This window comes from Magnolia sinica, chromosome 18, assembly GCF_029962835.1.
Source record: "Magnolia sinica isolate HGM2019 chromosome 18, MsV1, whole genome shotgun sequence".
Classification (NCBI taxonomy): Eukaryota; Viridiplantae; Streptophyta; class Magnoliopsida; order Magnoliales; family Magnoliaceae; genus Magnolia; species Magnolia sinica.
In genome coordinates this window covers 59440320-59452104 of record NC_080590.1, presented here as the reverse complement: position 1 = coordinate 59452104, position 11785 = coordinate 59440320, and positions in this window count along the sequence as shown.

Genomic DNA, 11785 nt, shown 5'->3' with positions numbered 1-11785 from the left:
TCTTCTTCAGTGTGGTGTGTTGATAACACCTTCACAAGCGGGATAACCTTACTATGCAGCACCTGTTCCTTCTGGTTTAGAATACGTGTCGGTCGCAGTACATAAGTAACATCCTCACTCAACTATACCTGCTCCCATTTGATAATGTGGGAAGGGTTAGGAACGTATTTCTTTCGCATAAATACGTGAAATACATTGTGCACGCATATGAGTGGTGTTGGCAAAGCAAGGCGGTACACTACCACACCCACTCGATCTAGTATCTGGAATGGGCCAATGAATCTCAGCATGAGTTTTCCCTTCTTGTCAAACCAAAGGACTCCCTTCATTGGGGAGACTTTCAGGAATACATGCTCCCCAACCTCAAACTCTAGCGCTCGTCGCCTCGTATCGGTGTAGCTCTTTTGTCTGCTCTGTGCTGCCAGAAGTTGATGCCTGATAATGTCGATCTTCTCTAAGGTTACCTGTACTAACTCTGGGCCAATCAAACTCTTCTCGCTAACCTCTACCAAGCAATGCAGTGCTCTACATGGATGCCTATAAAGTGCTTTATAGGGGTCATAACAATACTCGCTTGAAAGCTGTTGTTATAGGCGAACTCAGCATAAGGAAGACAGTCATCCTAACTATCCTGAAAATCTATCACACAAGCTCGTAGCATATCTTCCAATACCTAATTCACTCATTCCATCTACCCATCTGTCTGTGGGTGGAACGTGGTACTAAACTTTAGTTTCACACCCATCGCTTCTTGGATAAGTGTCCAGAAGATTGATGTGAATCACGTGTCTTGATCCGACACGATCTCCATAGGAACTCAATGCAGACATACTATCTCCTTGATGTACAGCCTGGCCAAATCGTCTTTAGAGTTCAAGACTCTAATAGGGAGAAAATGAGCCGATTTCGTCAACCAGTCCACAATCACCCAAATGGAGTCATGTCCCTTCCTCGTCTTTGGTAATCTTGAGATGAAATCTATAGAGATGAAATCCCATTTCCATTCTGCTATGGGCATGGGCTGAAGTAATCCAGGAGGTCGGCGGTATTTGGCCTTGATCTGCTGGCACATAAGACAACGGGATACATAGTCTGCTATGTGGGCCTTCATGTTATCCCACCATTACGACCTCTTCATGTGTCGATACATCTTCGTACTACCTGGATGCATCGCCATCTTTGAATTGTGAGCAGCTTCGAGAACTTCCTTTCTCAAGTCATGAAGGTTTGGGACGCATACGCAGCCACGATAATGTAAACCCCCATCCGTACCAACTCTCCATTTTGAATCTTCACTGTTGCTCACCTACTCTCTCATCATTGCCAATAGTTCATCGTCCTTTTTGAGCCGCAATAATCCGTTCGTCAATAAGTGGTTGTACCCGAATGTGTGCGATGCTCTTGAACGACTCCTCTACCGTAAGCTTTTGCTCGAAGTCTCACAAAAACTCGACCATGTTTCATTCACCAATCATTAGCGGAGCCACAAATGCTATCGTCTTCTTGCCGCTCAACGCGTCTGCCACAAGGTTGGCCTTGCCAGGATGGTAGGAGACCTCGAACTTGAAGTCCTTCAAGGTTTCCATCTATCGCCGTTGCCTTATATTCAAGTCCCTCCATGTGAATATGTATCTGAGGCTCTTGCGGTCACAAAAGAGCTCAAACTCCTCTTCGTAGAAGTAATGTCTTTAGAGCTTTAATGCAAAGATGACCATTGCTAACTCTAGGTCGTGTGTAGGATAGTTTTCCTCTGTTTCCTCAACTGTCACGATGCATAGGCGATCACCCTATCCTTCTGCATAAGGACACAACCTAAACTAACAATAGATGCGTCGGTGTATATCGTATACTTGACCCCTTGCTCTGACAATACAAGCATAGGGGTAGACGTCAACTTATCCTTCAGTTCCTGAAATGCTGCTTCTGCCTTCTCATTACAGGCAAACTTAAGATCCTTCCAAGTCAGCTGAGACAACAGTCTGACTATCTTGGAAAAGTCTCTAATGAATCGACGGTAATAGCCTGCCAGGCTAAGAAAAGTCCTCACTTTTGTAACCGAACCGGGTTGCTCCAGTCCTGAACTGTGGTCACCTTAGCAAGGTCCACAGATATCCCTTAGACACCACATGTCCCAGGAACTTGACTTCTTCTTTCTAAAATTTACACTTCTTGTACTGAGCGAATAACTGGTTCTTCTTTAGAGTATCAAAGACTACTCGCAGGTGCTCCTTGTGATCCTCCTGACTCTTAGAGTATATTAGGATGTCATCTATAAATATGATGATGAATTAGTATAAATACGGCTGAAACACCCGGTTCATCAGGTCCATGAACACGGTCGGCATGTTCGTGAGTCCAAATGACATCACAAGGAACTCGTAGTGCTCAAAACTGGTTCTGAATGCTGTTTTCTGCACGTCCTTATCCTTGACGCGCAACTAGTGATACCTTGACTGTAAGTCAATCTTCGAGAAATACTGTGCCCCTTTCAACTGGTTGAACATATCATTTATCTTGGGCAAATGATACTTGTTCTTCACTGTCACCTGGTTCAACCTGCGATAATCAATATACATTCATAACCATCTTTTTTCTTCACAAACAGCACGGGTGCTCCTCAAGGAGACACGCTAGGCCGTATGAAACCTGACTCCAACAGGTCATCAATCTATCTCCTCAATTCCTCCATTTCACATGGAGGCATGCATACATGGGTAAGGAAATGGGCGTCGCATCTGGAACCAGGTCGATAGTAAAATCGATCTCGCGCTGAGGAGGTAATCCAGGTATCGTCTTGAATACTTCTCAGAAGTCCTGGACCATGGGCGTGTTTCCAAGTGTCAGACCATTTTGATCTTTCAATAGGGCAGAATAGCAAAGGACCCAAAAGGGGCAACTGACCTGAACGGGGAATGTGAATGTCATGTTTTCGGGTCCGGGTGCCATCACCAGTCAGGTCTCGCAGTCAATCTTGACCCTCATTTTAGTAAGCCAATCCATGCCAAGGATGACATCGTAATAGTATATCGTGGTGACAATCAGGTCAATGCATATCGTTTTGTTCTCTAACTCTATCAAACAACCCTCACACAATTTAGTGGCATCTGTAAAAGTTCCTCTTGCTGCGATAACTCTCACCCCAACCACAGGGGTCGTTTTCAGCCCTAAGCGCTTGACCGTAGAACATGATATCATCGAAATAGTGGACACAGTGTCCACCAACAAAAATAGGGGTGTACCTTAGATGTGGGCAGTGACCTCGAAGCCGAAAGGCACAGTAGAAGCTGATTCAGACGCTTCACCTGCGAGCGCATGTACTCCCGCCTGTTGAGTACGGTTCGGCTGCGGTACCATGGGCCATTGAGGCGGCCTAGATCGAGGTGCAAGTGGCTTGTAAGAAGGCTGTGCAGGTAGTACTGAATATAGGGTGGCGCTGAGATTGCTAGTGACATCTGTCGATTGATCTTCTGCGCAGGCGTAAAGTCATTGTCCCTCATCCTGGTGAAACAGTAGGTGTCAGCATGGCCTGACCTCTTACAGTAGGTGCACCATATATCAGGTCACCTCGGCTATGTCGGTGGAGCTGTAAGCCGAGGAGGAGAATCTACTCGCGGCCTCTTGCCGAGGAACAGTCGGCTCGGCAAGTCTGGTTGAGGCTTAGGAACCATAGTGCACGTGTGCGGGATAGCCTATCCCCATCCTGCTCAGCTCGCAGGGACATGTTCAGTAGCTTAGCATAATTGTTAATGTTAGCGCAACACATCTTCGAGCGGATCTCAGGCCGCAAACCCTCAGAAAATCACCGCATCTTCATCGGCTCGTTCACTAGGATCAAAGGAGCATATCTGGCCAGCTTTGTGAACCTATTCTCGTATTCTTCCGCTGTCATCCCTCCCTGTCGGAGGTGAAGGAACTCTCCCTCCTCATTACGGTAGGTGAGAGGAAAATACTTCTCGCGGAAGCGTATCTCAAAAGCCTCCCACGACCACACGTAACCAGGAGAAATGGTCCTAAGGATGCTGTCCCACCAGAGACTGGCTTCCTTCTCATAGATGTAGGTAACTAACTTAACCTGCTCTGCCTGAGTGCAGTGCAGCAACCTCAACATCTTTAAGATGCGGTCAAGCCAATACTCAGCCTCCTCGGGTCTGTGAGTACCCGTAAATGTAGGAGGTCGGAAGCGTTAGAATCGCTCGAATAAGACGTCGACACCCACATTCCCAGTAGGGTGCACAGATGGTGCAGGCGGAACCACGCTCATGTTTTGGGCAAGGGCCTTAGTAATAGTGGTCCAAATTTGCTGCTACTATTGTATAAGGAGCATCATCTTCTCTAGCCTATTAGGAGGAGGAGCCTGATGCATGTGGGGCATCGACGAGGACGCACGGTTCTGCTCCGGAACCGGTGGTGCAACAGGTGTCATGCCCCAAACTCGGAAACCGGGCTCACAAAATTCCCGATTGCCAAATTTGGCGCTGACAGCCTCCGTAGTACCCCATTGTCAGCTCCCGGCATCTATGCACTAGGTTCTGATCCTGGGATCCTACAAGGAGGATTTCAAACATGATTTTGATTCAGTATAAGCATAACTATAAGCATAACCTACGAACAATAACCACAAGAACACCATCACAAAATCCATGATGATAAAAACTTTGAGTACGGTTCGTAAAAAATGATAATACAAGATAATGAAAGTAACAAAAACTCTAGAAGCTCGGTTACACGCTCCAACTGTGGCGAGGCTATGGTTGCGTCCTGACGTCACCTGCACGCATCAATCATGCATAAACTTATAGAAAGCTTCGAGGGTGGTGAAAGTGTGTGCGCAATATAAGCGTGCTCAGAATGTAAGGTCAGAGTAATGCGGAATCATTTTAGTGAGTACATGAATGCAATCAGCCGTATCAAGGCTATGCAATGCAAGATATGAATGCCATCGGCCATATTAAGATCATGCGACGCATGATGCAACTCAAGCATACCAATCCTCATCCAAATCTATATACAGCTCATCAAATATCAGTACAGTTCTCATTTTGGATAATCACCGAGGTTTAGTACACTCCAAATGGCATAGCCGCTCTCCCAGCTGCACAGTCCAAGTGAGCGTAAAAAACCTCACTATCCGCCTGGCTAATAGTCTGCCAATACCTATCCGGCACGTCTATAGCAGACCCATTCACGAGCTGATTAAACTCAGCCTAGTATTGCCCCTACCCTCGGGCGAGTAAGGCCACACCCCTTTCTAATCGACCATGACACAGTGGGAGATGCGACCTCCAGGTATTCGGCCCTCATGCGCTCATATCTCCACTCGGACTTGACGTTGGAGTCATCTTCTGGTACCATCGAGTTTAGGGATTTTCACCAAGGGACATCTATGACGCCCCGATGCTTAGTAACAATATTTTCAGTGTCCGATCCTGCCATCCACGATGTGTCTGTGGAGGTCATAGCCCTGATGTCGCTAGGGCGTATAAAAATCATGTCATACAAATGTGAAGTACACAAATCACACTACCAGTCATGCAACAATCTTGCGCGTACCGTGCGCTCATGAAGGGCAACTCTGCCTATCAGGGAGCCCATAAACATTCTGCCCGAAGGCATATGCTATGATCAGTCATTCCTCATATCATGCATACATGTGATGCGTATGAGCATGAATCATGGATATATACTAAACATGTTATATGGTGCTGGGCTTTGTCCATAACGAAGATGGGCCTAAACGGCCTATACACTACAAGTATGGGCCTATCAATGGGCCCTTGGGAGAGTGACAATGCGGACATTTAACCAACATCATCCTTACAATGTGGACGTCAAACCATCATTGCTCCCAAGGTATAACCACTATCAAGATCATCACGTAAATCACGGTGGAATCACATTACACTGGGTCTTATGTACATCTCATTGGGCCTCGACCCAAGGGCTCCAAATACATCAAATGGGCCGCATAACATATGCCCCACATATATTAAGGTGGGCCTCAATGGGCGGGCCACAAATACATCAAGTTGGGCCTAATCACATGAGTCTTGCATACATCACAATGGGCCTCATATTTATTAAGGCAGGCCTCAACAACGGGCCTTATACAAATCAAGGTGGGCCTCGATAATGGGCCATAAAAATGGTAAGTGGGCCACATCACATGGGCCACATGTATATCAAATGGGCCACACCCAAATATAAGTGGTGATAATGATTTCCACCATTAAAATTCCCAAGACCCGCCATAACATTTATTTCCCATCCAATCTGATCATAGGGTCACACAGTCCTGAATTAAGAGGAAAAACAAATTTCCTACTAATCCAAAACTTCTACATTCCAAAGGGATTCCAATGGTAGACGTTCAATCCTCACTGTGCAGTGTGGTCCACTTGATAAATAGATCTGTCTTATTTTTGTCTCAAGCCTTAAAATTATCTTTAAAAATGGTTGGATGGTTTGGATGCAACACATGCATTATGGTGGGTCCCATAAGGATGGTCGGCATAGATGAATCACATACCTCATGGTGGAGATCCACATTGATGAGAGGTGTGGATACAATACATACATCAGGGGGTCCCATGTGGGGCCCACCATAATGTTTATTTTTCACCCAACCTATGGATAAGGTCACACAGACCTGGGGCCCGCGGTGATGTTTATTTTCCACCCATCTTATTGATAAGGTCACACGAACCTGGGGCCCACCATAATGTTTATCTATCGTCCAATCTGTTGATAGGGTCACACTTACCCTGAAGAAGAGGAAAAATAAATTTCAAAATGATCCAAAACTTCTGTGATAACCCAAAAGGGTTTCAATGGCAGACGTTTAATCCCACACTGTTTCCTGTGATGTCGGCCACCTGAGCCGCGTATACGGTTGATTTTTGGGGCAGCCAGCTGCCCTGAGGGGGCCCCACCAAATGCACCGTGTTGATGTTCAACACACGTCACAGTGGGGCCCATAGCCGGGGCCGTGGGTCACTGCCCGCCCATGTACGCCAGCGTCCAGCACAGGACGCTGCTGCGTCCTCAGCAACAGCAGCGCCTGCAGTTGCTATATTTTTTTAGTTTTTTTTTAAAATTTTTCCTTGGGAATTTGATAGGTGGTGCCCACATCAGATCGATCCGACCCAGCCATTAGTTTCTTTGGCTCAATAGAAACCCATCAAGTCGAATATTGGATGGGTTTTGGTGTACAGAAATATCAGGGTGTAATTCAACGGTGACAATACTATTCTCCATGCTATGGCCCACCAGAAAGTTAGATTAGCTTCATTTCTCGGCTCAACACCTAAAATGAGCTAGGGAATGGGATAGACGGCGTGGATTATATACATACATCAAGGTGGGGCCTGCATGAGTGGCCCACCCCAAACGAATATAATTCTTCTTTTTTTTTTAAAAGCTCCTTAGTACATACCCATGTCAGAACACGCACTTCATGTTAGCCACCACACCTTGTCTAGCGTCCAGGACGCTGGATGGCATGGATAAACACATTATTGTGGTGGGTCCCACATGGACGTGGCCCACACATCAAGGTGGGTCCCATATGAACGTGGCCCACATCAAGGGTTTCCTTCATCTTGACCGTCCAATAGACCCACTGTAAGGTGGGCCTCACGATCGGACGGCCAAGATCATCTTGCACATGGTGGCCACAAGACATCACACCAAAGAGAAAGAGAGAGAGAGAGAGAGAGAGAGAGAGAGAGAGAGAGAGAGAGAGAGAGAGAGATAAAGAGAAAACCGGTGAGATAAAGGGACCCCGCCACTATGGGCCCCTCACTACATTACATACATCATTGTGGGTCCCACAACAAGTGGTCTCTAAATAAAATGAAATCTAATGGTTGATCACCCACCTGTAGGCCTTCTCCTTGATCCCTTGGACTCCTATGCTCCTTGCCTTAACTTTTAACGGTGGATGATGGGGTTTTGATGGTGGGGATGAGAGATGAGAGGGTGGGCCACACTTGGCTTGGGAGAGAGAGCTTGGATGTATGGAATGTTGTTGCTTGGGAGAGAGTTTTTAAGAAATAAGAGAAATGGAGAATTAATGGATGAAAGGGATGGATGGAGTGGTAGTTGTAAGGAAAGGTATGGGTTGTTTTGAAAATTTGTAAAAGGGGAATGGTGAGGGGAGAGAGAGTTGACTTATGAAAAAGGAGGGATGGGTTGTTGTACTTGGGGTATGGTTGGTACTTGATATTAATTGATTGATTGATTGATGGGACATGTCGTAGAGATTCCCTCGAAATTCGTAACACGCGGCGTTTCTTCAGAATGAACGCAGGCCCACATCTTCTGACTTGGGTATCGGTTCGGTGCGCAAGTCACGATGTTAGAATCGCGGCGACGGCGCGGTCACTAAGGTATAAGTTTCAAATATAGCCGACGTTGGTATGCAAGACTCGGCTTAAGATCATGCGTAAACGTCGGATACGGGTTGAGGGTTGCCGAAATTCAAACGGGAGGACTGCGGAAGCCTACGGAACGGTACGGACTAAGATACGGGTCTTACAGCTCTCTCCTCCAAATAAAAATTTCATCCTTGAAATTTACACAATCATAACAAGTGAACATAACTCATAAGGAGAGAGGAAACATAGCATCATCGTATAAATATGAAAGACAACATACAAGATACAATATATAATCAATCATCAAAGAGATGGGGATAACGCTTTCGAATCTCAGCCTCACGCTCCGAAGACACCTCATCAATAGAATGGTGACCTCACTGAACTTTCACTAAGGGAATGACCTTGGTCTAGAGGACTTACTCCTTCCGATCAAGGATGCGGACTAGCTGCTTAATGTAAGAAGCGTCCTCGCGAACCTCTAATGACTGCCAATCAATAACAAGAACTATGTTTGATCCACACTTCCTCAACATAGAGATGTGGAAAATATTATGGACGCCAGACAACTGAGAAGGTAAGGCAAGTCGATAGGCCACAGGGCCAATGCGCTCAGTGTCTCGAAAGGTCCTATGAATCTTGGGGCAAGCTTGCCCTTCGCTCCAAATCGAACTACGCCCTTCATAGGTGAGACCTTGTGATACACGGTCCCCTACATCAAACTCCAAGGGACGACGCCGATAATCAGCAAAACTCTTCTACTGGATCTGAGCTGTGCGCATCCTCTGCTTGATGATATCGATAACCTCTGATGTCTACTGCACAAGCTCGGGACCTATGAGACACCGCTCTCTAACCTCGGTCCAACAACTCGGAGATCTGCACGGTCTGCCATATAATACCTTAAAAGGAGTCATACCAATGGTCGCCTGATAACTGTTGTTGTATGTGAACTCAGCTAATCACAGGTGCTCATCCCAGCTAACCCCGAAGTCGATTGCGCAGGCCCGAAGCATGTCCTCAAGGATCTGAGTGACCCTCTCGGTTTGGCCATCGGTCTATGGATGGTACGAGGTGTTAAGCTGCAAAACAGACCCCATCGCTCTCTGATAGCTCCTCCAAAATTGAGACGTGAACCTCAGGTCTCAGTCAGAAATGATCGAGACTGGAACGCCGTGCAGTCTCACAATCTCCTTGATGAATAACCTCGTAAGCCGGTCCAAAGGCTAAGTCGCACAAATCGCAAGGAAATGTGCCGACTTCGTCAGACGGTCCATAACAACACAAATGGCGTCATGACCGCGCTGAGTCCTCGGCAAACCCATGATAAAATCGGTAAATACGTGCTCCCACTTCCACATCGAGACACTCAATGGCTGCAATGGACCAGGGGGTCTCTGATGATTAGCCTTGACACGCTGGCATGTGTCACACTCGGCCACAAAACTGGTGATCTGGCGCTTCATCCCCGCCCAAAAATACTGTCTCCTCATATCACGATACATCTTCGTTGAGCCAGGGTGGATAGAAAACCGCAATCGATGTGCCTCGGTCATAAGACCTCTGCGCAACTCAGGAATATCCAGGACATATAATCAGCCTCTTAAGCGAAGTCCACCATCAGAACTAATCTGCCAATCTGTCTGACTCTCAGATGCTGCCTCTGTTCTGTAATCCTGTAGTGACTCGTCTGTCTCTTGAGCCTTGATCACCCTTGCGACAAGAGAGGGTTGAATTGACTGGCTCGATAGCTGAACGATAGTAGACTATAGACCAAAATTGAAGTCGTACTCTGCTATATCCTCAAGCATCCTCCACTCATGAATCATCATATGTGTCACCAGGCCTCGTGGTTGACGGCTTAGGGCATCTGCCACCACATTCGCCTTGCCTGGGTGGTACTGGAGGTCAAAATCATAATCCTTCAGAAGCTCCATCCAGCGTCTCTGCCTCATGTTCAACTTGGACTGAGAGAATAAGTACTTCAAGCTCTTGTGCTCAGAGAAGAGCTCGAACCTGACTCTATAGAAATAGTGTCTCCACACCTTCAGTGCTAAGACGACTGCTGCCAGCTCCAAATCATGCGTGGGGTAGTTCAGCTCATGGACCTTGAGCTGACGAGACGCGAAGGCTACAGGTCTACTGTGCTGCATCAGGACAGTGCCTAAACCAACACGTGAGGCATCGATAAATATAACAAATCCATCACTCCCAGAGGGAAGAGTGAGGACAGGAACGGATGTCAGACGGTCCTTCAGCTCCATAAATGCCTTCTCACATGCATTAGTCCAAACAAAATCTGCGCCCTTTCGAGTCAATCTGGTCAACGAGGCTGTAATACAGGAGAAGCCCTTAATGAAATGCCGATAGTATCCCGCTAAACTAAGGAAACTGCGGATCTCGGACACAGTCTTGGGCTTACCCCACTGACGCACTGCATCAACCTTTGAGGGGTCCACTGTGACACCCTCCCTTGTCACTACTTGACCAAGGAACTTCTCCTCCTACCAAAACTCACACTTCTCCAGCTTCACATATAGCTGGTGGGTACAGAAGGTTTACAATGCAATCTCCAAATGCTACATATGGTCCTCATGAGTCCTCAAATATATCAGAATATCATCGATGAAGACCACAACAAACTGATCGAGATATGGACGAAAGACCTCGTTCATCAACTGCATGAAGACCATAGGTGCATTGGTCAGTCCGAAGGACCTGACCTAAAATTCAAAATGACCATAACGCATCCTGAAAGCCGTCTTCGGGATGTCCTCCTCTCAGATTCGAATCTGATGATAACCAGAATGTAGTTCAATCTTCGAAAAGAGTTGTGCACCCTGCAGCTGATCAAACAAATCATCTATCTTTGGCAGTGAGTACTTGTTCTTAATCGTGACTCGGTTGAGCTCGCGGTAATCAACACAGATCCTCAACGAGAAATCCTTCTTCCTGACGAAGAGTACTAGCGCTCCCCATGGAGAACTACTCGGACGAATGAATCTCAATTCATGCAACTCGTCCAACTGTCACTGCAGCTCATGCAACTCTATCGGTGCTATATGGTACGGGGCCTTCGATATAGGTGCGGTACCGGGTACAAGATCGATCTGGAACTTAATATGTTGACCCGGTGGTAATTCCGGAATCTCCTGGAACACATCGAAAAAATCACAGGCCATTGGCAACTGATCGATACACAAGGCAACGAGATCCTTAACTGCGCAGGACATGAGGTAAGACAACAACTCTCCTTTGGGCTCGATAATGAACTGGAACTGTAGTAAGCTAGGTATAAAGCATGTTACGGTCCTCGCGAAACAGTCTAACACGGCGTGGTACTCGGCAAGCTAATCCATGCCCAGGATGACATCAAAATCTAACATCGGTAGCACAAATAAATCAGCAGG